General features: G+C 37.9%; 1 protein-coding gene across 37 annotated transcripts in view; it reads right to left on the bottom strand.

Annotated features, from left to right (window-relative positions):
- LOC5576237 (dystonin) overlaps nucleotides 1-27,352 on the bottom strand; it is a 627,686-nt gene that overhangs the window by 312,929 nt on the left and 287,405 nt on the right. For 21 of the 37 annotated variants that reach the window (XM_021853521.1, XM_021853518.1, XM_021853505.1 and 18 more), the window contains exon 1: nucleotides 1,213-1,475. The exons of 5 other annotated variants lie outside the window; for them this stretch is intronic. The gene's annotated coding sequence lies outside the window, so the exon portion shown is untranslated. Of the gene's footprint in view, nucleotides 1-1,212; nucleotides 1,476-27,352 lie in introns of those variants that run through there. 11 more of the 37 variants (XM_021853544.1, XM_021853545.1, XM_021853542.1 and 8 more) reach the window with 5 other exon arrangements.

A 27,352-nucleotide genomic window follows, 5' to 3' on the forward strand; every position in this document is an offset into this window, starting at 1 on the left:
TGCAACCAAACAAATCCCTAAGCCCTCGAAATCATCTCAAAGACCGAATCACCGCGGCTCAATCGGAGCTCACTCATAAATTAGCAGTTATCGAACCGCCTTCGAACTTAACGCCGCCTCGAACCATTCGACATCTTCTTGTACTCTCTCTCTCTCTCTCCCTGGTGTCCAAATTGCCAAATCACGTTTCCACTTTTCTCACGTCTATCAATAAAAATCCACTTTTCGGGCAGCCCGGCAAACGTCCACGTCCACGATCGGATCTCGGATCGAACGACGGAGATTATGACCCCCCATCAAATTTGATCAACTGCACCACGGCGACCACAATCGCCTGAGATGAAAGCCTTTCGAAGTGTTACCACCAGGCGGCACCACTTCTTCAAGGCGATTCAAGGGAATTACGATCAAGGGGTTATGCGGGGTTACATCACCGAATTGTTGTTGCCCCAAGAAACAACACGACGACACGGTCATCCGCACGTTGATTCATAATTCATGAAGTGACGTCACGGAGTGCACACATTTTGCCAATTTACTGCAATTGGCCAATGGTGATTTATTCCCTTTAACGGCCTGTCCCAGGCCGTGTACCCTAGGGTAGGACCATCTCGTCCATTAGTGATCTTCAACAATCGCCGACAGATGGTCGCCCGCCCCATTCCGTGCCGTGAGCTTTGCTCTCGGAATTGATGGGAATTAAAAATCAATTTTTCAATTGCACTCAATGATTGCACCGTTTTGTGGGTAAATGAGGCCCGGAGATTGTTGAACCTGCTTCTCCGCTCGTTTGCCGATGGGTATGCGTTCCATAACGGAAAGGTCAGCCGTAAGCTGCTGCCCGAAACTCTCGCGTCCGTAACGAGAGCTTCCGACGATCGTTAGGCTCTGAAGTCTTTTTTTTCGAATGCAAATTTCCGGGAAAGCACTAATCGATTGTTCCTTCTTGTTTCGATGAGAAACCCATGCTGCTTTGCAGTCCTCGTTGGCTAAAAATATACACTCCACTGCTGGTTTGGCAGAAGGCGAACAACTCCTCGATTGTGGTATCCCAGCAAGAAGATCTACACTTTCAACCGCATCCACCGACTTGATATCCATTTCTCGGGTGTTCTTCTCTTCGTTACTTCACTCACGAAAGCCCCGCGAGGTGTCACATTCAATTTTTATTACACATCCCGCATCAAAAACGGGCTTCGTCTCGAAACTCACTTGTAGAAGAAGCGTACTCTTTCTTCGCGTATCGGCCCCCTAACGTACTCTCGCGCGGGTCACTTTCTGTTAACGTGTGCTATATAAGATATCTTCTCCTCACTTAACACACTTTTCTTCTCGGTATACCTACAGCGCACAATTAACATCAACAATAAAAAAACAGCCCTCGAGAATACACGAACTAGAGATTGTAAGGGGAACTAAAATCGCAAAATGAACCGTTCGGCACGAAACTCAAACCAGTACTGAAAGACTTGCGCGGACGTTCAAGACTGCACTACGCTCTCTCTCTAGTAGTCGACCAGAAGACGGTGTAAGGTTCCCTTGCACCCACACGCAATCCAACTTCTGTCTAAGGGTATTGGTGGTATTCACGCGCGGTGTTGAGGCAATTCAAGTAACCTGCATCGTCTCTATACTACCCACTTGGAACGAGCCGACAAAGCGATATAGTGAAAAACAAAACAAGGCACTTCAGTGCGCCCGTAGATAGCACGAATACAGCCTTAACGTATCGGACGCTACATGAATAGAGAAGTAAATATATCCAAGAAGCTATCAACGACCGGAACACTCAGGAAAGTGGACCAACCGCGATCGTCGATGATCGCAGAAGTGCACAGAGGAGTAACTAGAGCAAATTCATGCCATAATTTCAATTTTATATTTTTATTAACCCGTATAGGCCTGAGTGGAAGCAAAAATACTAAAACCCTCACCGCTCAGCGAATACGTAACGGATTCAAATATTGTTTGTCAGTATACTGGCCCATATATCTAGATCCTAAAAGTGGCCAAGGGATCTCGGGAATGTTCCTGTTGTCTGAGATATTCTGGTGGGTCACTGGGTCAGGTCGAATAAAAAAGGCTGTTATTTGGGACACGCCAAGTTGTCTTCATTTATTTGCAATAGCAATCATTTTAATTTGCATAAATCAATAAGATCTGATATTAAACATTATAAATTGCACCGTTTATAATGTACTGCATGTGGCCACTCGGGCTTAATGCCCTAAAGAACCGGGTATAGATTTGTTGGATGCTGAACCGTTTCAATTCTCTAACAGTAGATCTTCTTCTACTTCTTGGCATTACGTACCCACTGAAGATCTCTTAAATCTCTCCAAAATTTGTTTCATTTTACAAGGGAGTTCCAAGTTCTCCAGAAATTTATCCATTCATTGATCATTTGTTGATTCTTCCACTTATTTCCCTATGACTTTTTGCAACATTTTCGTTAAGATCATATTCAAGAATTAAAAATTCCTTCAGTAATCCCACCATTTTCTAAATTATCCATTGAAGTATTTAAAGATTTCTCCAATTATTCATCATGGGATGTCTGTAGGGAAATGTTGGTGATTCTTGGCAGATTTTTTTTGGAGAAAATTTTGAATAAATCCACGAGGAATTTCTAAAGAAAATCCTAGAGAAATCTATAAAACAACTTGTGTTAGTTCTAAGTATGCCTTGATGAATTCCTACTTTGATCCCTGAAGCAACTCCTGGATTCTTCCTGAAATTCTTTCTAAGATTTTCTTAATAAATTTTTAAGACAACTTAAACACCAACTCTGGATAATGTCCTACACAACTTTTTGAAGAAATTCCATGAAGACATTTATGTGTGAATGATCGAACAATAACTGTAATAATGGCTGTAGTATTGACTGTTGTGGAACCTTGAAAGAAGTTGTGCAGAATCCATGGAGGTTTGTGAATCTTATTTAAAACAAAATATTCGAGAAATTTTTGAACCGCATGAATAATATGTTGATGAAATTCTCAAGAAATGCCGAGAAAAATTTTGGAGGATCTTTATGTGGAATACAAGGTCGAATTTATTGAGGATTTCTTGAAAAAAAAAATATTATAAATGATTTCATCCAATAATGCCTGAAGAAATTTTTGGAGCAGTTCCTGAGATTAATCTGTTTGATCTCGCATCAGCATCTCCCTGGCTGTGATCCCATTCAATTGATCCCCTTTGCGCCCAGTATCAGTAGCAGCCTAATTTTATTATCTCTGCGAAATTAGGCATCGAGGTGACACACCGTAGCATTGCGTTGCTGTACCGATACGCATTGGAAGCGCTGGAAGCGAGCATAATTTTCCACTCTCCAGCAAAGAACTACTTCACCTTGTCGACTACAAACAGGTCGTCTAGCATATCAAGCAGGTTTTCAGATTACTAAACGAAGAAAGAAATTATGAAGTACCATGCTCTATCGAATTATTTCGATACTCCAGAGGCAATCCTAAATGAGGCAAAACTAAAACTGATGATATCTTTTTCATAAGATGACTCTTATTGTTGCGTTCTTAATAAACCTTATTTCTTGGTATAAATACCGACTTGTTTTACTCAGTACATTTTCAATTGTACTCTGGTCCTCTGGTAATCCTAACTCGAACCTGCTGAAAGTTGATATGGCAGAGTTCAGAGCACTTGCGGTCTTCATCACCATTAACTGCACCACGCTCGTGCTTTGAACAACTACGGGTAGTTTTTTTTCGGACCGGCCTTTGTTAACGTAAGAAATAACGAAGTCGTTGACGTTAAATCAACGCTACACGTTAACGTTATCGTTAATCAACTGCTCAAAAAAATTAACGGAAAATTCGTTGATCGTTACAATAAACGTTAACGAATCAACGAAACGGCGTTAATCGTTGATTAACGTTAACAACCTTAAACAGACCTTAAATCAAAATTGGACTTTTAAAGGATTTGCATCAAAATAGTGACTAAGACTCTATGAAGAAAACTGCTTACCTGAAAAATGTACTATATTTTGTACCTGTTGTAATTTGTACTCTTTTCACTTTGTATGTATTATTTTTGAAATATAGACGAAAAAACATGTTTGTAAAAAAAATTGAATGTTTCAATCATGTTTCATATGTTCATGAACGACACTCAACTATAATTAAGAACTGTACTTGCCTTTACCAACTTGAGAATCTTAAATTCTACTCTACTGTTTGAATATGTTTGCTGAATTGAAAATTGTTTTGATTGAAAAGTTTTTGTGTCGCAAAAAGGTCATGTACACCAATTATTTTCCTGATTGTGGCCGAATTTCTCTAAGAATTCCAATTTTTTTTCAGGTTGAATACAATTCCCTGATAATTCCAGGTTTATCCAGGTAGTTAGATGAAATATTCCGTAAATTCAATAATTATTCTGTAAGGCTTTGCCATCCAAATTTTTGAAAGAACCAGAGGCCTGAGGATAAATACGGATGGGATTATGAATATGTAGTTATTTTATTGAAAGAATTACCTAAATAATATTAAAAAAAATCCTGCAAAAGCTTTTAGCTATCGTCTAATCAGCTTGATTTCCTCTATTAACATTAAAAAAAGCCATTTTGAACAAAATGATGGCCCATATCAACGAAAACTCATTTTTGCCAATAAAAAGAAGGTCGTATTCCGACATGGACATTCGACCACTCATCAACATTTACGTGTAACAACGTTCCAACGAATCTGAAAGCTATTCTACTGGTTTTACTCTTCCAGACATAGAAAAAGCATTCGACAGTGTTTGGCATGTACTTTTGATTGTAAAATTAAACAATAAGTTTTCCAACACACATTATTAGAATTGTTGGAAGCAGTCGTATGTAATTCCAGTGTTTAAGAAAGGCTGTAAAAGGACCGTCTCGAACTACCGGGGTATAGCATCTTTGAGCGCTACCTCCAAGTTGCTGGAATTGATCGTTTTGAAGAACTTAGTGCAATGCTACTCGCATTACATATCTCAAGATCAGCACGGATTTATTCCTAAATGCTCGACGACCTCCAACCTAACGTGCTTTACTTCTTACTTGTTACGCCCAATTGAATGTGGGCATCAGGTAGACGCAATCTACACCGACCTTTCCGCAGCCTTCGATAAAATGAATCATCAAATTGCTCTGGCTAAGTTAGACAAATTAGGCATGAATGACAGGGTCCTATGCTGGCTTCGATCCTATCTAACTGGCCGTAGTATGTCTGTAAAAATCGGCGATTATGTTTCTCCTGCGTTCCAAGTTTGGTCCGGTGTACCCCAAGGCAGTCATCTTGGACCGTTCCTGTTCTTGCTATACATGAATGACGTAAACTTCATTCTTAAATGTATGAAACTTTCGTATGCCGATGACCTGAAGCTATACTTCACGATAAAGCAACCGCGTGATGCTATTTTTCTGCAACATCAGCTGGAATCTTTTGCCGAATGGTGTCGTGTAAATCGTATGTCACTAAATGTATCGAAGTGCTCTGTTATTTCATTCGGCCGCAAGCATTCACTCGTGCACTTTGATTATGCATTAGGAGACGAGCAGTTAAAGCGTGAATCAACGGTTAAGGATTTGGGAGTTCTGATCGACTCTAAATTGTCCTTTAAAGACCATATTGCTTACATCATTGCTAAAGCTTCATCTCAGTTAGGTTTCCTCTTTCGGTTTGCTAAGAAGTTCAAGGATGCCTACTGCTTGAAATCGTTGTATTGTTCGATCGTGCGTCCCATACTGGAATATTCTTCAGTTGTCTGGGCCCCTTTTTATCAAAATGAAGTACACCGCATTGAACGGATCCAGCGAAAATTTATTCGTTTTGCATTACGACACCTAAATTGGAGAAACCCGCTCAACCTACCAAGTTATGAGAGCCGCTGCCAGCTCATCGATTTGGAACCACTCGTAGTGAGGCGTAATGTGGCGAAAGCTTGTTTTATTGGAGACCTTCTGCAAGGCAATATAGACTGTTCTACATTACTCGGCATGCTTGATATAAACATACGCAGCAGAAACCTTCGGTCACACTCGTTCTTCAGCATTCCTTCTGCGAGGACGAACTATGGTCAGCATGAACCAATACGCAGCATGTCCCGTCTATTCAATAAGTGTTATTTTGTGTTTGATTTTAATGTGTCACGGGAAGCTAATAAGCGTAGTTTTAAACGTGTATTCTGTTACTAAGATTTTTTTCTATATTGTACGTTTAGCTTAAGTTTTGTCATTGGGGTGACTTCTTACCTGTTGACTAAATCAATAAATAAATAAATAAATAATCCAAAGGCATCTATCAAATCGTACATTTCGGATTAATTATTAGAACTCCAAATCTGAAAAACTTCCTGTAAGAGGTGGTGTTCCTCAGGGATGTCAAAAATCTTTGTTTGCTGACGACACAGACCTCTCCACCAGAGGAAGAAGCCTGCGTGTCATCGGTCGGTAGTAGATTGCAAAAAGTTTGGATATTTTTTCTTCATGCTTGCTAGAATGGAAGATTTCTCCTCAGCTAATAATGGGAATATTATTATAGACCAAAAGCTCTTTATTTGCAACCTTCAAGTAGACATGTTGTCACAATGAGATGGGTTCCAATAATTCGGTCAGATGAAGTTAGATATCTAGGGCTCATGCTAGGTAAAAATTTACCTTTCAAAAATCACATTAAGAGCATTCAAGCCAAATGTAACAAATATATAAAATGTCTGGAGAAAGTTATTAACAGAAAATCAAAACTTTGTCATAGAACACGCTTCTGATCTTCAAACAAATTTTCAGGCTAGCCATGTTGTATGCTGTACCAATATGGACCAGGAAGAAAGCTCTGCAGAGGATACAAAATAAAATTTTGAAAATGATTCTGAAGATTCCTTTCTGGTATAGTACTAATGAGTAACATAGAAAATACAATGTTGAAACATTGGAACATATGTCGAAGAAAATTAATAATAATTTTAGACAAAAATCGTTGCAATCTTCTATTGCCACAAGAAATGCGTTATATATCTAGGTTAAGTTAGGTTAACTTAATTGAAAGCATTATTTTTTCTCTTACATCGCTGTCCATTTTCTCGAAGCCCATTAAGGACAGACTATAGTTTCGGCCATGTTTTACTCAAATCACCCCCATGTGCAGCACAGGGCGGTGTAATGATACTGAGACGGTTGTTTGTAACTTCAAATAGGTAGGCGACGACGACGCGAGAGTATACGTCTATAGAAATGACCTCACGCACAAGTATCTTCTCTTCGCACGGCACACGCACGTAGAATACCTGATTAGGTGCCCAGTCGATCCACGAACGATCAATCAAAGCTCCCCGTAGATATGTGACGTCATCGTCGAAGGTGTCGCGTCGCGTAGGAGAGATCGCTAGCAATCAGCTTCGCCGCCTACCTGCTTTTGATTGTACTTGATTCATTATGGCAGCCAAATTGACGAGCATTTAATGAAAGGGAACACTATGTGTTTTGTCAAAAAATAGCCAATGAAATAATCATTCTTTGGCAATAGTTTGAGCATTTTAGGAATAAAAAATCAAAAAGAAACTAAAATATATGTTCTACAGCTGAATCGATAAAATTAAAAAATGATAAATTGGAGATTACAAAATTAATCTATATTTCTATAAAAAATTATATAACAATTTAAATTTAGCATTGGCATATTGGAAATTTCAAATTAGTACTAAACATTGAAGATATTAAAAGAAAATAATAATGATTTTTTTTTAGAAAATGTCTAATATTGTAGTGTTTAGTTGATAGTTATCCTTTTCCCAGGGCATGATAATATTTTTCCGGATTCATAATCGCACCTTGGCGCACATTCGGTGATGGCCAAAACGGGATGCGAGAGCGCGAAAGAGCCAATACAGACAATGTTTATTAGCGAGGGGATTAAAAGCTTAAGTCGGGTTGAAGGAGGATGGAAATCAATGTGCATGTATTCATTACGGTCGGTGACGATGCAAGGAAGCAAGTGATGATCACTGATGACACTGAGCACATCGGAGTCTGCGATGACGACTGCGAAGCAAGTATTCCAGGAATTCGGTCGACTGGTGGTTGGGAGAAGGTCCCGGGATGTTCTGTGCATTTCAAGGTTAAGCCGACTGGATTATGTGTGATTGAATGTGTGAATCTCCAAGAAATGGTGGTCGATTCAGTCAGGAGGTGGTTCTGTTACTTCTCGGAAGAAACTTTGTTGTGCCGGCGTCGTCTTTTTTTCTTTTAGACGACGAGTATTTCAATTTTATATTCAATGATTTATTTGGATCGATTTACATAACGTACTCTAATCACAGCTACTTTCTGTCTACTGTTCAGAGTAAATCATATATACCGTTTAGCATAAAAATTACGAACATGATTTATATTCCGAACAGTGGCGATTTCAAAACTAGGAATTGACATTTTCACAACTTTTGAATGTAGAGGATTTGAATCATAGACGACTGTAACATACAGCGGAGAAATTTGAGTGGTTTTCTTGAAAAATCGCCCAAAAAGTCGAGTGTTCGGACAATTAGTCATGTTCGGAATTCCAGAGAATCAGCCCTATGAGATTAAAAACAGTCGAGAATTTACGGTGTGTAGGAGAACTTGCAAAAAGCCCTGCCTGTCAAAACCATAGAATCATTCGATTGCTTTACCAGGAACCCATAAAGATACCCACCTTCAACCGTTTCAACTAAATTATAATTTCTCGAGTGCACTGATTTATTTGCTTCTCTTATATTTTTTCCACCCGAACCAGGTCATACCTAATCCGCCAATAATGGCTTTTAGAAGCCTGATCTCGTTACTCATTCGCAATTTAATTTTCCACTATTATCCATAAAACCTCTCCTTACACCATAACGATTCGGTTCGCATTGGCAGCTGTGCTACGCGCGGAAAGCTCTAGTGCACCTTCAAATCCGGTACTGATATTCATACCTGAGCAAACCTGCCACTTTTGAGTGGGTGCCAGACCAGACCAGACGGGCAACATTTTAACATGCAAAGCAGGCATGCAATGCGTCATTAGCATATGAGGGAGTTTGAGGCAAATGGGTGTAAGTGTCAAAATCCTAGTTTTGAGAAAATCGACTTTGATGGTTTTTCAGCAATTTTTCATTCTATACAAGTTGCAAAACAAGCAATTCTTCTACGAATTATATCCTTTTTCTGAACTCAAAATTGACAAAAATGTCACTTACACCCCTTTGCCTTTGGACCCCTCATATGGGAAGGTAAAGTGCCTACGCCAAGACGCGCTCAGTGAAGCATCCTCTCGATTGTCGTGCCGCCACCATCGCAATTGTGGAAATTCTTTCACTGGCCAGTTCGACTTCCAATTGTTGCACCGTCATCGTCTTCAGGAGGAGCAAAGCACTACTACCTTGTTATCGATCGGGGGTGGACCCTAGTGCAAAGTAAATCAGGTCAACCATTCATCCGTTCAGCCTTGGTATGTGCCTAGCTCTGCTCCTTTAAAAACTGGATCAGTAATTTCTCTAAGTATACGATCAGAAACTATTCCAGAGATTCATCTAGAAATTGCTTAAGATTCTTTCTATAACTTTCGTTCAGAATTTCTTCAAAATTTTAACCAGAAATTTCTCTAATAATATCTTTGACTGTCTCAATAGTACCTCAACAGATTCTCCAGAGATTTTCCAAATAAGTTCTCAATACATTCAAATGAACACTGTCATATTAAATTTCAATTCAACAACGGTCGAACCGATTTTAAAAATTCTTTCACGTATCGCATGTCTATATTCCATAGTACGGTATGAAAAAACTGTTCGATGTGTTCAAATTTCCCCTAGAGCAATAAAACCAATACATTTTTTTTCGCCCACTAAAGCGGCAAAATGTTATAATTTAAGGTTTTTCAAACCCGAATGACTATAGTTATCAAGACAAATGATGCATGTGAAGCATCCCTAACGAGACAGATTTATGTAGGTCGCGGATTTCGCACTTTAGTGCTCTGAATATGCATGCTAGAGGTTTGGAATCTACGACAAAGAATTTTGATATAAGTTGCACTACATTTTGATCCCTTTGGATTTTTTTTGGATTTTGATCTAAATAACTTGTAACTGATCTAGATCAGTTATATCTCTTGGTAGGAAAGTCCTAGATAGAAACTTCTGTCGTGTTGTTCAATGATACAATTTTGACATTTTTTCGACACAAATTTGCTTACAGAATTGCCGAGCACATGTTTGAGCAGGAATATAAATTTTTGATTACACTCAAAATTTCAATAATGAATGAACGTCTTCTACTGCAACTGTTATGATTTTTTGTAGCTTAGGTAGTGGCACCGTATCCCTACTTAAAATCTAAGAAACATATTTTTTCAAGCCTGTTTGCCTGTAGTTCAAAACTCAATGCGATGACATGTGTTTTTTCGGATTGAAAGTCGAATTGAAAGTTTCTACACATATGTGATTGATGGATTTCTGCAAACCAATTTATGTAGAAACAATACAATTCTTCGCTATAAATTTTAATTTACCTGTAACAGGGGAAAACTTGGGATTTTCATATATTTTAGGTAAAATAAATTTTAGGTTTACCCAAAAAAAAAATGGTTTATAAAAGAGAAAATGTTTTTTTTTTATCAAACATTTCTATTTCTGCCTAAACATGTTCATAATTGAATTCAGGTCGAAAAAACAAACTATATGGTAAAGTAGGGGTAAAAGTTTGATTCATTGGAAAATAGGCTTGAAAAATTGGATTTTAAGTAAAGCGAACTCTGAGTTTAATCAAACACTTTGTGTCTTCTTGCACACATGTTCATTAGTGTTTTAACACTATCAAAAACCATCACATTTCATCGCTTGGAATGGTGCTGCATTGTTTAATTTGTGCCAAAAAGTGTACCAGATAACATAAGGAAGTGCCTTTAACTCAATAACTTAATAGTACGCAGTTTTACTTTCAGAACTTTTAAGTGTGCGTTAGTATTTGGATCCATTGCTGTAAGAACTTTGAAAGACACGGACACCGTCTTCAGCCATTTAGCTGCACAGACTGCAACTTAACACTAGACAACGGACAAGCATGCCCCAGTGCGCAGCCGAGAAACATTCCTGACGAAAAGTTTCAATGGATGTAGCGGGAATCGAACCCACACCCAATGACACGATACGCTTAACTGCCTGACGACACTAACCGCTCAGCCACGAAGCCGCTCTACTAAGTGGATATATGTATTATAAAAGTTAGAGTTTGGATTTCTCTAGATTTTAAACTGAACAAACGCTTCAAAGTTATATTGACATGTAAAACTATATTCTGTCGATTGCAGTTCTGATTTACAGGCAAATAGGTTTCAAAATAAGAGGTTTCGGTGACCTTTTTAAGCAGAAAGAAGTTTTCATTCTCAATCAGAGTTCCTCTTACTACTCAAACATAGGAACTGTTCTTGTTCAACGAAATTTATGTAAAAAAAGCTTAATCTCGTCGCTTTGATACTTGTTTTAAAGGCACATAATTAAAAAAATCAGTGTTTTTCGTAGTTTTTGGTAAAAGAAATTTTGAGTGTTTCCAAAAATTACTATTTTTGCCCGATTATATTCACTATATTTCTACAAAACTACATCACATGTCATTGCTTTGAACATTGTTTTACAGGCAAACAGGGTGAAAATTAAGAGTTCCACGTAGATTTTTTAATAAATACATTTTGAGTGTAGTCCAAAATTAATCTTCCAGCTCAAACATGTTCATTGGACATTTACAATCCAGTTTATGTCGAAAAACTACAAGTTATCACTTTGAAATTTGATTTCTATGAAAACAGGTTTAAACACCAGGAATACTTGAAAGTTTTTAAGTAAAATAAATTTAAATTGTTATTTCGAATTTCTATTGGTAATCAAAAATGTACTTTGGACTACTGCAATCAACTTATGTAAAAATAAACTACACGTCAGTGCTTTATATTTCAGTTCATATGCAAACAGTTAATAAAAAGATATTTCTTAGTTCTTTTCAGTGTTGAGTGTAATCAAAAATGTATATTCCTGCTCAAGAATGTTCACTGCACTTATACATACAAGTTTGTGTCGAAAAAATGTCAAAAATGTCTCACTGAACAACATTGCAGAAGAAAGTTTTGAACTAGGACTTTCATAATAAGAGATAAAAATGACCTAGATCAGTTGCAAGTAATCTAGATCAAAACCAATGAGACCACAATGTTATACAACTTTTGCAACAAAATACTTTGTTGGAGACACCAAACCGCTAGCATACATATCAAAAGCACTAGAGGTTAAGCTATCGAAATCAACGATCTATACAAATTTGCCTCGTTTTGATGCTCGAAACATTTGTTTTCCAATACATTTGTTATTATTCTTATTATTGTTTTGTATTATTTTTATTATTGTTCACTATTATTCGAATCTGATAAACATAAAATAGTAACGTTTTTGGTAAGATTTGACACTATTCTCATATAGTTTCAATTAACAAAAAAAAATATTAGTTTCATTGCTCTAGGGGAAATTTGAACATTGAATTTGAAAATATGAATTTAATATTTGTGGAAGTGCTCATGGAACAGTAAGCTGAAGAACAAGCCCTGTTCAATTCTGACATAATACCAAGAAGAAGAACAAAAAGATGAACCATTCTGAATATGGTGTTTGTTTGGTATTGGATATTAAAGTAATTACTGATGAAATACATTGAAACTCTTATATGGAAGAAATCCTGCAAGGATCTTACAAAGAGCTCCTGTCTTAGAGGAAATCTTGAATGATTCACCAATAAAAAGCTGCGATAATTAATGGAAAATCACCAAGCAATTGAGCAATGTATGGACGAATTCCAAATAGATTCCGTAAAATTACTCCTGAGAGATTAATGAATTTTCAATGACATAATCGCTGGAAGAAATCTTAGAACAATTTTTTGGAATTCATGTTATAATTCATGAAAAAATTTCTTCAATCCTAGATAAAACATTTGTCGATTATCCAAAAAGAAATGTCTGGACTATTGTAGAGCACCAACTAGAGATATTCGTTGAATAATTACTGGAGAATTTAACAACAAAATACACTGCGAATAGCTGAAAGTATCCCATGAAAATGTTTAGTGTGATGCCAGAAAAAAATATTGGAGTTATTAGCGTTGCTGAAGGATAATTTGAAGCAAATTCTGGGGGAGTTGCTGGCAGTGGTGGAAATATTCAAATCATTAAGCATCTCACGAGTGTAAAACTAACGCAAAACAAACATGACAAACTCGCGAACAGGCTTGGTTTGAGTAAGTTCGTACCAGCTTGCTCGGTAGAACATACCAAAAGAAATAGTAAAACGAACTTTTGCTCGCGAGTAACCGAACAAGGTGTGGTTTATTATGGTTTTGACAGTCAAATCAATTGTATATCCTCCGAGATGAACCAGCCTCAGGCTGAAAGTCTCGTTAATAAAGATAATAATAATAATAATTGTATATTTATCGAATCAACAGTAAACTGCCAGTTTGTAGTCAAAACCCCTTGAAAACCAGCAATCTCGGAGAGGAAATAGCTTTTTCCCAAAAATACAATTGAGCACTTTAGCGTCATTTACTCACGAGCACAACAGATGCGAGTAAGTCAGCACTTGATGCTCGCGAGCATTTTTTTTTGTTACTGTTCAGCAGACATGTTCGCTACTTTCCATTACAGGAAGCTTTTTTTCGAGAAATTCGTGGAAGAATTCCTCAAGAAACTATAAAAAAATTTCAGATGAATCCTTGTAGCCTCAAAAATTCACATAAGGATCCACGAGAAACGCAAATCAGGGACTTCAGAAACAATTTTGTCAAAAATAGTGATACATTGATTAACAAATTCCATGGAGTAATTTTAGAAGGAATCCTAATGAAAATGACTAAAAGATATTTGAAAAAACCGTTGTAGAAAATCCTCGATTCTTCGGAATTCCTGGAATGATTCCTGAACAAATTTCTTCAACCCTAGGAAACTATCCTAGGAAATTATCGGACTATCCTAGAGTAAAAACTGAAGAAATTGGTTGAATAATTTCTGAACAAATATGTGAAGGTCCTGTAAGAATCTTAGGAGTAATTACTGTGAAAATTATTGGAGGTATCAGCGTTGGCCTGCTTAAGGATGACTTGGAGCATATTCTGGAGGAGTTGCTGGAGTAATCTTCAGAGGTATTTTTATAGAGATTCCTAGAGTTGTCTCCGAATGTTTTCCTAAGCAAAGCTTCAATGTATTCCTGAATATTTTCCTCAATAAATCCGTGAAACAATTTTCGAAGAAACTATGAAATAGTATAACCTAAAAAATTTAAACAAGGATTCACTGTAGGAAAAGAAAAAAATATCTTAAGAGAAGACCATTTTGTCTAAAAATTACAAAAATAGAGCCTTACTAGAGACTTTCTTTCTTTGCTACACCAATGGGAGGGTTAAGTCAGAAAAAAAGCGACTAGGTAGGTATACTGAGATAACCATTGTGCCCATATGATCCCATTGAGATCACACTCTTCGATCGATATTCAAGCATAAAAATACACCTCTGACATCATGCAGGCTGGTGGCATGGCATTCGACGGTTGCCAAACAGCTTCCCACAGTCAAGTGTGTTGAAACGTCACCTACGCATCGCATTCGCACTCCGTACCATGTCTTCGTCGGCTAAGAACTGTACGGATTGGTGTCAGACATAGCATGAAGTTGTCAGAATCTGGTAAAACTAGTTACGACACTGTTTACTCTAAGCCCGAACCGCCGTGTGTCATCTAAGGAAAGGCTAACCTCAAAGCAGCGTCAGGCGCCTGCCTGGAAGCTCTTCAATCACTCAAGTACTTGGAACTGTCCAAATCAGGAAGAATTTCTCACCAATCGCTCCTCTTGATGGGGTTCGTCACTTGACTTCAATGGCGCACACGTCATTCACACTTACTGATGCTGGGGATAAAATCTTCTTTGTCCCATTCGTCTTCACGAGTGAAGCAATGTCATTAACGGGACGCATTTGGAGATGACCTGTCCAGGTTTGACCGATATGGCGCTGTATTTCAGCATTGTTTGCCAGTGGGATGCAATCACCGGATATAATATTAATCTGACGTCACCTTAAGTGGCACATTCCTGAACAGATGCTGGTGGTTGTATCTACAGGCAAAAACGACGATGACGCCACTCAGTTCGACTGAAGGCCCGCAGTTTTGTTGAACTACTTCCAACGCCCACAACCGCCCCACCTCAATGAAACATTTTTCCATATTCGCATGTCGCAAATGCTTAGGCTGTAGTTCTCGAACGATTCATAACACCCCCTCGTTCGATGCTGATCTGCTGCTCGACTCTGAATCGATTATAGACCGGGCTGGGAAGTCTCCCTACCGAGTTTCATTTGAATTTTGGAAGTGTCAAAATTGGAGCGGCAAATCTCACCCAAATGTCCAAATTCGGTCATCTCTGGCAGCGAAATTTCTGTCTGCGGGTCCGAAATCTTTCGCATGATGGCACAGTGTGCTCCTCGGAAAAAGGTTAACACCGCAATAAAATAAGCTATCATCACTAAGGCGTACGGTGACGCCGACCGAGAATGATGTCATCTGCTTCTTCCGTTGCCAATTCAGCATCCCCGAGGTGGGTAAACAAACAAAACCTATATCCAACGACAATTCCTCCGGAGAGACAGATTATTATCACGTCGTCGTCATCGCAGCGCCATCGCACTGCACAGTGGTTCCGCCCATAGGCAAAAAATGAAAATAAGTTGTCCGGATGATTCACCTTTTCAGAGATCATAAATTCTCTAGAACGTAAAAACAAAAAAAAAATGTGAACTTCTTATTGGAATGTACTGTAGAGCCATGAATTATCGAGTAGATTTTCCTGTTATGGTGGTGAAAACATGCCAACAAATTTGCCACTTGTCACCTTTATTCACAGAAGAAAAAATCTATGAAGAGAAACGATCATGTTAATTCTAATTCCAGCTTGATATATGGCTCGAACTCTAGCCCCGCTGATATGAACTTTTTCCCCACTATGGGCCAAAAATGTTTTCCAAGAATTTATGTGAAAACTAATATTGAGGTGTATTGTTATGATAGGCCTAGAAATGCCCTTACAATAAAAAATCGAGCTAAATTATTATTTTTTCCCCTGCAATGGAAGTTGGTATGAAAAACTACAATTTTCACGTCTAAAAAAACAATAAGTCGTAACTTTTGCATACCTCAATCTATTTCTTTAATATTTGGAGTGAAAGTCTCTTACTTGAAGAGCATTTTAACCATCATGGAATTTTTAACATTTGTTTGAAATTGAACTTGAAATCTTGAAATTTCTACCCCACTAGAACTTTTCTTTATATTAAAATTTGCATAATATTATACTCCTGGCGAAAAATCTTAAAGATTGATGTGTCGTATGATATGGTTTGCAAACGTCAGATTGTAAATGGCCTTATTTTGCATACAATCACTCAATAAGCATTGTATTAAAATTATGGTGTCGCATGATATGATTTGTGTTGATCAAATTATGGTTCTTAACTGATGCCCCGGGAATCGATTCCAGGTAGAGACATAAATTAATGGGAAATCCCGGGATCCCGGGATATTTTAGATTTTCAAGAAAACCAGTATTTTTTGTTGAAGTAAGTGTAAAATTTCATCAATGCAATGTTTTTAAAATTAAATATAAAGAGAAAAAAATCTTCCAAGATCAGAAGTTAATTACAATATATTGTATTTTATATGTTATATGAACATTTCAAGTTTCAAGATCATTGGGTGTTTTGTAGTAGACCATGCTAAAAGTTAATTACTAAGTATCAATAACAGATATTGAGGTGTACTTTCAAATTAGCTTTCTCAGCCTAGGCTCAACGAAACGACTTTGTTGATAAAGATCAAAAATAGACTGGATAAATATAAATATTTTTGATTTATTTGATAATTTCTCGCTTAATTTATGATCTCGCCCTAAAAGCCATTGGTAACCAAGTGTGTAGCTTGTTGTTACCGAACAAACGAATGGTTTTGCATGTTATTACACAATACTACAATAAAAAGAAAAACTTCTCTATCTCCCAGTCGTGATAGTTATTACTTACTTATTTGGCTTTACATCAATTATCTTGATAAAGCCTCGCCAACAATATTTCGCCAATTCCCTCGGTTCATGGCCGCTTCTCTCCATCCTCGACTGTGACCCACGCTCTCCAGGTGCTGGTGTACCTGATCAATCCACCTAGCTCGCTGCGCCCCACGCCTTCTTGTTCCGACCGGATTCGTGGCGAACACCATCTTTACAGGGTTGTTGTCCGGCATTCTTGCAACATGCCCTGCCCAGCGTATCCTTCCAGCTTTAGCTACCTTCACGATACTGGGTTCGCCGTAGAGTTGAGCGAGCTCGTGGTTCATCCTTCGCCGCCACACGCCGTTCTCCTGCACGCCGCCGAAGATCGTCCTTAGCACTCGGCGTTCGAAAACCCCAAGAGCTTGCAAGTCCTCCTCGAGCATAGTCCACGCCTCATGCCCATAGAGGACTACCGGTCTTATGAGCGTTTTGTACATCGTGCATTTGGTGCGGGGGTGAATCTTTCTTGACCGCAGTTTCTTCTGGAGCCCATAGTAGGCACGACTTCCGCTGATGATGCGCCTTCGTATTTCCCGACTAACATTGTTGTCAGCCGTCAACAAGGATCCGAGGTAGACGAACTCGTCCACCACCTCGAAAGTAACCCCGTCTATCGTAACACTGCTTCCTAGGCGGGTCCTGTCGCGCTCAGTTCCGCCAACCAGCATGTTATTTTTTTTAGACGCATTCACCATTAGCCCGACTCTTGTTGCTTCGCGTTTCAGGCGGGTGAACAAATCTGCCACCGTTTCAAATTTTCTCCCAATAATATCCATGTCGTCCGCGAAGCAAACAAATTGTCCGGATCTCGTGAAAATCGTGCCTCGACTGTTAAGTCCGGCTCTCCGCATGACACCTTCAAGCGCAATATTGAACAACAGGCACGAAAGTCCATCGTCCTGTCGTAGTCCCCGCCGAGACTCGAACGAACTGGAGTGTTCGCCCGAGATCTTCACGCAGTTTTGCACACCGTCCATCGTTGCTCTGATCAATCTTGTGAGCTTCCCGGGAAAGCTGTTCTCGTCCATGATTTTCCATAGCTCTATGCGGTCGATACTATCGTATGCCGCCTTGAAATCGATGAACAAATGGTGCGTAGGGGCCTGGTACTCACGGCATTTCTGGAGGATTTGCCGCACGGAAAAGATCTGGTCCGTTGTCGAGCGGCCGTCGATGAAACCTGCTTGATAACTTCCCACGAACTCGTTTGCTATAGGTGATAGACGACGGAAGAGAATCTGGGATAGCACTTTATAGGCGGCGTTTAGGATGGTGATTGCACGATAATTTTCACACTCCAGTTTGTCGCCCTTTTTGTAGATAGGGCATATAGTTATTATCTTGATTATTATTAGCGTGATAGTTATTATCTTGATCTATTAGCGTGATAGTTATTATCTTGATCTATTCATTTGTTTTAGAACACCGAGCTATATATTCGGTTACCAATGGCTTATAGGGCGGGATCATAAGTTATGCGAGATTTGGTCTCGTCATCATAATAATATTTAATTTATTCACTTTTCTCTATGGTGTTTTTTTATTTTATCGAAAAGAACATGAGTGTGAGGAAAAATGTCATTGTTTGACAATACAATCAAGTGGTTTTCTTCAACATTTACGTTCATTTCGACAAACCCGGGATTGCCGGGACGTCACATCTTATATCCCGGGAAACGGGAAATCCAGAATTTCCTCCAATCCCGGGATTTTTGTCCCGAAATGGACACTCTAGTTCTAGGGAATCCGGAACTGGCCAGAATGGTTCAAATTTAGCTGAAAGAGTTGGAATATACTAATGGTTTATGATTTAGTTACAAACACTGTAGTTTTATTTGGAATCGACCGTCCGACTAAGGTTCCCAGTACAGGTCGCGAAAATTGAATAGTGTTGTATCAAAATTTTATTGAAATGGACTGAAAACATGGAAATTAGAGTCAAAAGTTTTGAATGTAAAAATAGGACAGGTACGCAAATATTGATGGTCGTAATTAAAATTCTAGGGTGTCAAAAAATATTTGGTCTTTATGGCCTAAGCGAAAGACAAAACATAAAACGTTTTTGACATTTAGCCTCGATTTTCTGGATTGCCAATTCTGTAACATGGGACAATCATGCTTCCACCGTCAGTTAACACACCGACGACAAAACCTACAAATCAGTTAGAACTAGAGATTAGCAAAAAGTATCGGAGCCGTTCAAAAGATCCTGATTATTCAAAAGAACGAGTGATCCGTGGCTCTTTTTTGGCGAGAGTCGGTCAATTTGATCGGTGGATCAGACAAAAAGTGACCCGGAAAAAGAACGAACCACTTCAGTCCTCAATTCTCCTTCGTTCGTTTCTCGACTTTATTATAATGCTTGTCACGTGCTTTGCTTTGCGCGCCACACCACTCATGTAAGTACGGTTTTCTGCTGATCCTTACTCTCAACGTAGACAGACAAATTTGCCCCATCCACTTACATACAGGCAGATGATAGATAGAGAGAAAAAGTGTTCACTTGAATGACAAAGCACATTTTGCATCTTTCTTCTAAGGGAATGGACCATTGAAGGTAACTTTTTCGGCACTCACCGCATCAAAACAGCGGCGCTACAGTATATTGGATTTACCATTGTGACAGCATCGCTGTTATGTCTAACAGACAAGACTACGGTGGCGCTATCTGAATATACTCTATATCTCGATGGATTTTAGGGTCCCTTCAAATTACCATACATCACACGATCTCCATCTCCGTAAGTCGATATTTCTATAACTCGATATCTTCACTATTCGATGTCACGTGAGAGGTACATTTATCTCCATAACTCGATATCTTTTTTAAAAACAATTCTTATTTGGGAAAACGTGGTCTAATTCTTGTTTGGAGGTGAATAAATACTTGCAAGTTGTGAAATAGTTGAAAAACATAAACATAAAAAAAAATATTGTCATTAAAAATAATGTGATTTTTCGAGCATTTAAAATAACAGTTTGTAAAATACTATCAAAAAAATAATAATACTTTCTTATAAAAGTGATCATATATGTATTGGAAATAATCAAAAATTTCTTCCTTGGATTTTATGTTTTTTTATGACGGTATATTCTATAACTCGATAATTCTACAAGCCGAATATCGAGTTATGGTCCATAACTTATGGAGAGTCGACTGAACAACATATTCACAAAAATGTGTATAATACAAAAAAGTACTTTATCAACTATAATTTGAAATTGATCACGATGACGCATACATTTTATGGTCATAAAATACTCTTATTCTTAAGGTCTGTTGAAAGAATTACAATATTTTCAAAATATTACACTTTTTACTGTAATTTGAGATTTATCGTAATGACACATCAATTTTATTATTTTAAAACGTTCTTATGTTCTTGAGAAACAATTTGCTAAATGCTTTTAGTGGCTGTTTGTTCAAAGAACTACAATATTTTCACAAAATCATGTTTAAGACAGATAAATATCAGATTTCTGGTACAGTCATCCCTCCATGAGTCGATGTTCTATTACTCGATATCGACTCATGGAACCATACTAAAAACATAAAATCATGGTTACTATGATGGTCCCTTCAAACTGCTTTCCAAAGAATAGCTGTTCCATGACTCGATGTTTCCATGAGTCGATGGTCCCTTCAATATCGACTCATGGAGGTTTGACTGTATAATTTAATGTTGGTTTCAAGGACGTATCAATTGATTTGATATTTTCTAATATGAATAAATATGAATTTACCGAACATTTTAGTTCATTTTTTTCGAGGAACTACAATATTTTCACAAAACTGTGAATAATACAGGAAAAAACACGATCGTAACAACAACTCGATATTTATCGCAATGCTCCATGGGTTTTACTATTTTGAAATATGCTCATATTTGGGTTTGATAAGTTTGCAGAACATGATTGATGAAATTTTGTAGGAAGAACATTATCACAAAATGGGAATTTTACTAATTCTACACCATATGGTTTAGAGTTATTTTTCATAAATGAAAATTTACAGAACATTTGAATGATGTTTTCGAAAACTACTGTCGACTCTCCCTTACTCGATATTTTGTATCTTAATATTGAGTTAGACCCATGGTATAAGTTGGATGTCATTCCTTCCTCGATGGTCCCTTGGTTCGCATCTGCACTGGTTTTGTATTCTATAACTTGATACCTCCCAAACTTGATGGTCCCTTCAATATCGAGTTAGAGAGAGTTGACTGTACAATATTTTCATTTTTTTTATGTTGCAACTATACTTTTAGAGTGCACGTGGGCTATTGATAAACAAAAATAAAACATAATCAATTTGACAATTTTTTATGGTATTTCCCATCATATATTGAACGATATGATGTACGACCGCTTCGTATAACAAATGGAACCACTGTGCGCCGTGCGGTTTGGGAAAGTGCGGCGGTGCGATATCCACTCATTGAGCTGCGAAGATGAACCGCATGAGTCGCACGCCTCGACAGCGCGCACTAATCCGGTAGAACGACTTCATTTCAGGACGGGCGTTGCGGTGACTTTTAAAAATTTTACGATTATAAGTTTCTCCTTTGTGGTTGTAATTGAAATTGGCACGATTGTTCGTTTCAGAGCCCGATGAGGAAACAATCGCAAAGAGATGATCGTTAAATGCGGTGTCACTTGTAAAATATGGTGGCTATAATTGCTACGAAACTGTTCAGATTTATAAGGACTTTTTGATTACGTATAAGAATATTAATAACTCCACAATATATGTCAGATATATTACACATACTGCATTTCATAAAGGTGACCACCATCAATAATTAAGAAATTGACAAATGTTTATTAAAATAAAAGTGAAAATTACTATAAATTATACAATGTTGTAAAATTGTCTGATTAATAAGAAGAAATAAGAAGCAAAAAAAATTAAGAATTTCAAATAATTTCGTCACTGAACATATTATGAATATTTATGAAAGTAGAACACATTTATAGACTTCTAATTAAAAACCTGAGTTTACACAAGGTAACAACCAGAAATCGCATAATTTCGCCCTAAAAGCCAATGATAACCCTGCACTGTATATGTGCCTAGACACTGATAACTGGTAAAGTGGGAAAAACTAAAATATCACCCTAAATCTCTAACCACTATCATCCTACAGAAGACCTGGAAAGCCATGGAGAGGGGGATTCTTTGTGTTTCATCGTGAATAGGACAACTGACACAAAGTGTCTAAAGTGACCATTTTCGGAATCTTCGGATGTTCCCAAGGGAGCTTTCGATTTGGGACAATTGTGTTTCAACCTTCAAAAATATCAAGCGAAGGCTCATTTTTAGTGTTTTGCCATGAATAGGGTAACGATAGACTCAACATGAGTATTTGACTATAGTGGCCAAATTTGAACCATAAGATGTCTTTGAGGGAATTTTCGATTGGGGATAATTGTTTTTAAACGCCAAAGCATATCGAGCAACGGCTCATTCTTCTTGACATGAATAGGGTAACTAGAGACTTAAAGTAGACAAGTCAGTTATGACAGTTGAGTATCGTATTCAAGTAAACGTAAATGTAATTGAATCGCTCATAAATAACCTGCAAATGTGATTTTTGGCAAAATTTTGCTCTCAAAATATGTCAAAAGCGACATTCAGGGCATGTTTTTCATTTTTTTCTGAAATTTTGGATCATGGATGCAAAACTGAAGGTATGATTTGGACTGAACTGAATAGTCTTCTGGAGAAATATGCTGCTGAGCGTTCTCTTCAGGATTCTATATTAGAATCCCTTCTAGGAATCTGTAATAATTTTGCCCAGTATTATGTGGGGATTGTGTTCACCATTACATCTGAATGAGGATTATTTGAAAATTCTGGCCTGTAATATACCCAGAATTCTAATGCTACTCTGATTTGTTAGAATCCAGTATTATTTGAAAATGCTCTACACTTCTTTATTAAATTTAGGGGAGGGATTATTAGAGTATTTTTAAAACTACTAATTAAACTTTAACACTTCACTTTTTGCAAAAAAAAAAATACTAAAATCACTAGTAAGGCGAGCAAATACCTCTATATGAGTTTAAAGGTATTTGCTCGCCTTACCAATGATTTTAGTATTTTTTTTTTTTGCAAAAAGTGAAGTGTTGTACAGTGAATCCACAATTAAGAATCACCCACAATTTATGAATCAGCTGCCTTCAAAGGACAAAATAACAGTAAAAAATAGCACAAAACATGACGGAAACATTTTCACCCATAATTTATTTTGAGTAAAATTGTTTACGTGATGTTTTGTGTTGATTTTTGTTGTTATTTTGTCAGCTGATTCATAAATTGTGGGCGATTCTTAATTGTGGATCCACTGTAGTTCAATTAGTAGTTTTGAAAATCCTGTTCTGTAATCATCTGTCCATGATCTTTCGAAAATTATTCACACAGTTTTAGTGAGTATCATGATATCATTAGAACCTTGTCCAGGTATAGTTTTGAAATCCTATTCTAGAATCCATGAGAATTCTGTCGAGGATTATACAAAATCCTGAATTATGTCTGAAGATTTAAAATCCTGCTCAAGATTTTAAGAGGACTATGCTTCCCGGATCCATTACAGATGTTCGCAAAGATTCTGCCGAATCCTCTATATGAATGTTGCCCAAGTTTGCATTGAATTTCATGTCATGGATTATGTGCGAAACGATCAATTATTATTTGTTGTATTATTTTTTACGTTAAAATATAAAGAAGAGACGTAAAGGTATTTTTTTCGATCATCTCAGAACAATGATATGTTAGAAAATGTAGTAAGAGCCAACGTAGAAGTCTTTTTCCAATGATAAAAGCACTGTTCAAAACAGCCTCTTATTCGCAACAAAAGCCGCAAATTCGAACCCTTCATAAACGAGGTAAAACACCGAAACCGAATGTAACCGACATCGATCGACTGATGTAACGTCTGAAGTGGTCCAATCGTTCCGCAGCTGTCGTCTGAAGCAATATCTCTTCACACCCACGCACCAGTTCAGCGATCCAACACTCATCGCATTGTATAACTTTACGATCACTTGGCAATCAACGCCCAGTCCACCACCGCCGAAGAGTATCTTGTGCAACTCGAATTGTCACCCTCCGCTTTTAACACGATCCTCCAGCCAGCCAGCAGGACAAACCTTTCCCGTGGAAGTATAACAGAGGTCTTTTCACGGATGGGTATCAGTCTGTCAACGTCCAGTGATGGCGATGACATGTTGATCGTTGACCATCGATCGATGAAGATTGATGGGTGATCGATTTGCGTGTGCGTCGTCGTTGTCTAGACAGTTCAAAAGGGCCGAGTGCGGATGTAGTGCAACAACAATGGTTCATACGGTTTAGGGTGGCCCATAATGATCAAATTAGAAAAAATGTTAAGTTACACTATCTATTTCTGTTTCATTTGGACTAATAGAAACTACTGTGGAAGCTAGCGTTGGGCGATTTTGAATCGATGTTCCGAAAATCGATGTTTGCTTTCCGATTAATCGATTTTTTGAATCGATGTTTGGAGCACCTAAAATCTGATGAATCGATTTTCTTCATTCGATTCCTTGATTCGATTCATTTTGCTGAAATCGTTGAATATTTTTAATAAGTTTGTGAAAAAAAACTATTTTGAATTAATCTTGATGTAGTAAATCTGGTAGATTGATTTTCGAAACTGATTTGATTGAAAGATGTTGAAATCGATTGCAAATGCATTTGGTCTCATTTCAAGCTTCATAAAGGTCAGTTTTCATCCGATTCGAATCGATTCAAAAACATCGATTCAAAGGATTCGATTAAATCGGTGAATCGATTCGGCAGTTCAAATGTGAATCGATTCAGTAACATCGATGTTCTGAACAAATTTGCCCAACGCTAGTGGAAGCTCGAGTCGAATCCGTAACTTAAAGCATGGTATACACTGACTGTACAAGTCAAATGCTTGCTACTCTGTGATTGATCGAAACTGGTGAGAATTGACTTCGATTCAAATGAATAAGGGATGCGACGTTCCGCTTATTCTCGAAGTGCACCTTTTAGCAGCTCTCATATTATTGATCAATAACGCCGCTGGCCAAGCCCTTACAGTCAGTTGGGATGGGGAAGGAATGTTAGTGTGTAATGATTGTTGCTTCTAGAGACCGAGAATACCTCTGCATCTCTTCAATCATCACGGGAAGGGTGTTTATTAGTGAGGGAGGAAAAACATCTGGGAGTTACCTTTAATCGATGATGTGATTCATGAATAAGGAGCAGTTTTGCATTTTTGTCTCGCGATAAAATATATTGGTAGAAAATTAAAAAAGGCGTCTACATTCATTATGTTGAACTATTCAAAGGTTATTTTTAGCAATGACGATAAAAAGGTATGTGTATACTGAAGTTATATGATAAAGAAATCAGGGTTTATGTCGACATTTGTAGTGACGAAACATGCAAAGTTTGTTTGAAAATTACATAAACGTAACATTGCCACCATAAAAATGTGTTATCATAAGAATGAAACGAGCTCACCAGTTGGTAATCTATCCTCGACTGAACACAAACATCCCCCTTAGAATTCACGGATTTTACTAAAACTTTCACTGTAGCTTCGAGTGGTTTTAATGAACAAATTAGTGGGGTGTTACTTAAGATTTTAACAGTTTGATTTGTTCATATAAAAATGCACCACCTCAATACAGCTGGATCTGTGAACCCCGCGAGTGGAACAAAGATTTCGAATGACACACTTTAACACTTTGGCGATCGGTCCGGAACGTGAAGGAAACGTGGGGGCGTCGGATTGCTTTGGCGCCTCGCATTCGTTGTGTTTCGGTCCAAAAAAGGGGTTCCCAAGCACGAGATCGAAAGTAAACGTTTTTCGGCGGCGTGGAGGCGGAGCACTCGATATACTTGTAAATCATACGCGAACCGCGAGGAACCTGAACGTTCGGTGGGAAAGTTATTGAAACTTCCAAACTACAAACACTCGGTCGGGAGCTTCTGCCGAAAAAGGGGGACGATCCAGTGGATGATTTATCTTGCCACTGTTTTCCGAACAAGCCGGTGCTATTTACGCAAATAGAGCTGTGAGCCGATCAGCATCACTCAAACGATTTTACATGTATCTATACTGTACAATTTATGTTTTCAAATATTTTTCCAGCAATTTACCCAGGTGATTTTTTAAGAAACCTTGTCAGGAATGCCTCTTAAAAATTTATCAAGAATTTAACCAAGAACTCTGAGAATTCCTCCAGGTATTACTCGATTCGTCTTTCTAGCAGGACTGGTAGCAAAAAGTGGTACCGAAAAAAGTCATATTAGGGACCAGATTTGAGAAATAAGTGAGTAAAAAGTGACTTTCGATTCTTGGAAAAGTGACTAAAAGAGACTTGAAAATCTAACTGAAATCACTTTTATTTCAATTCTAATATACTGTTTTATGATCAATATCCAATATGCTAGGGAATATTCAATATAATCTACTGCAGGTAGTAGGTCTAGTTTAAAGTGACCAGATGTATTTTGCTCCAAAGCGGGACAAAATTTCACATATCAATAAAATTAGCAGTTCTTGCACATATCACTGATCAACAGTGGGAAATATGTCGTAAGTGACCAAGCTCAAAAAGTACCTATAAAAACCCGATTGTTCAAGGTACCAAGATTTCGAATCCAATAACCATCATTGTTTTCCTCTTAATAGCTTGGATAAATACCACGTGATCACTCATTCTGAGTGCAATGACGCATCACTGCAATTGCATAAAAAAAATCCCGGAGGAATTCCTTGAAAAAATCTCCGGAGGATTTCCTGGAGCGAATCGCCAGAGGAGTTTCTGGAGGATATCCTCGGAGGAATTCCTGGATGAAATCTCTGGAGAAATTTCTGGGCGAAATCCCCGGAAAAATTTCTGGATGAATTCTTAGAGGAAATCTCCGGATAAATTCTCTAAAAAATCCGCGAAGGAATTACGCAATAAATTTCTGGACGAAATCCTCAGAAGAAATCCTGGACGAAATCCTCGAAGGAATTCCTGGAGGAAATCTCCCGAGGAATTCCTAGTGCAAATCTCCAGAAAAATTCCTATAGGAAATCTCCGGTGAAATGCCCTGAAAGATCAACGCAGGAATTTCTGGAGAAAATCCCTGTAGGGATTTCAAAATTGAATCCCCGGAGGTATTTATTAATGAAATCTTTGGCGGTACTTCTAGAGTAAATCCCCGGA

The sequence above is a fragment of the Aedes aegypti genome, chromosome 3 (genome assembly GCF_002204515.2).
Source record: "Aedes aegypti strain LVP_AGWG chromosome 3, AaegL5.0 Primary Assembly, whole genome shotgun sequence".
NCBI classification, from domain to species: Eukaryota; Metazoa; Arthropoda; class Insecta; order Diptera; family Culicidae; genus Aedes; species Aedes aegypti.